Source organism: Dipodomys spectabilis, unplaced genomic scaffold, assembly GCF_019054845.1.
Source record: "Dipodomys spectabilis isolate Male_0828 unplaced genomic scaffold, ASM1905484v1 ptg000300l, whole genome shotgun sequence".
Taxonomy (NCBI): Eukaryota; Metazoa; Chordata; class Mammalia; order Rodentia; family Heteromyidae; genus Dipodomys; species Dipodomys spectabilis.
Genome location: NW_024870977.1, coordinates 647,655 through 649,244, shown reverse-complemented (window position 1 = coordinate 649,244; position 1,590 = coordinate 647,655). Strand labels below are relative to the sequence as shown.

The following is a 1,590-nucleotide window of genomic DNA, read 5'->3' as shown; positions in this document are numbered from 1 at the left end:
GAAGGTAGACAGACCATGACATTAGGTAATCATGCATGTGAACAATTTTTCACCTTCTTGGCTTTAGCTACTTTTGAAATGGTAGGTATCATAAACAATTATATTTTGATAAAATACCTTCTGGTCTGAACAGTTCTGTCTGAACTGTTCATCTCTCTATGATCCCTTGTAACTAAGATTAGTTTTCTTCCAGTAAGACAAAGTATGATTTCAGGGTAAGATATTCTGCTTGGTCTGTTCCTACATGGAAGAAGGTTAAAGGGTCAGGTAGACATTTGTGCCAGTAAGACCTCATTTGAGAAATTTTAAGCTGGAGAAGTTTAGAAGTAGCTCTTAAGCAAGGTTTACTTTGGATCTATTAGCACAACAAAGCTAACTCAGTTGGACAAATAAGTACTTGAAAAAGCCATCACTTTTGGACCTAGCTATAAATGCTTCAAAGTATGATCAAATCTAAAATGAAAAAGACTTAAAATAGTCAGTGACAAAAAAATTGCAAATGTGAGCAATCGACGAAACAATATAATTTTTCCACTATATACACAATTTTAGGAAAAAACGATCAATAGTATTGTTAGGAACAATAAGGTTTCCTTGTTACAAATAGGCACGCAAAGATATAAGCCTATATGAAGATTGCATCATTAACTACTTAAATTTAGAGGATACTACATGCTTCAGCAGCACGTCTACACAAATTAAAACAATACAGAGATTAACATGGCACTTGCACAAGGATGAAATGAAAATTTGTATAGTATTCCATATTTTTCATTTTTCAGATGCAAGAAATGAAAAGCAGTTGTTAAAAAGTTGATTACATAATTACAAGAGTAACAATACATGTAAGTCCTAGAATTAAAGGTTAGTTTCATATCAGTGTATTAAATCTTCACCTCAGAAATGCCTTTACATAGCATAACCTTTACAAAACTTTTGAAATTAGTTAAATTCTCATTTTATCCCAAAGAAATATACTAGTATAAGGACCTAGAAAAAAAAAAGGAATCTTTAACTTTATATATGGAATGCAATCTTACAGGACACATTTATTAATGAACCTATGTATTACAAAACAATGTAGAATTCAAATTATATCTAGGAGAGAATGAAATAGATTATGGATATTATGCAAACACAGAATATAGAATATTTTAAAATATCCTTTTTCAGACAAGCACAAGAAATATCTTTAGTTTTTGTACTACTCATTTCAACAGATAAATTCAAATTATTTCTGATTTAAAAAAATCACAAACTGCAGAAATCATTATACATGTATACAAAAACAAACTCTTGAATATACTTTAACATCAAAATCAGACAATTCACTTGGAAGAATTCCCCAGAATTTTTACAGGAAGATATTGCTGTTATTTGGATTGTGAAAATATTATCTATGGACACAAAGAATGGACTGGCACTTTCATGCAATTGTTTCGAACATATTTATAAGATGATTTCTTTGTTGCTTTGTATGTCCCTCCCCCATGGCATAACCCCTGCTTTCACTGTATTTGATGTTGGTATAATTTGTGGCTGGGAAGGGAAAAAAAAACAAACCTTTAAATAGGGATACAGGTGGACCCA

The 1,590-nt window shown here is 31.1% G+C and overlaps 1 pseudogene; it reads left to right on the top strand.

Annotated features, from left to right (window-relative positions):
• Window positions 1-672: 672 nt before the first annotated feature.
• Window positions 673-772, top strand: LOC122127412 (annotated as a pseudogene).
• Window positions 773-1,590: the final 818 nt, after the last annotated feature.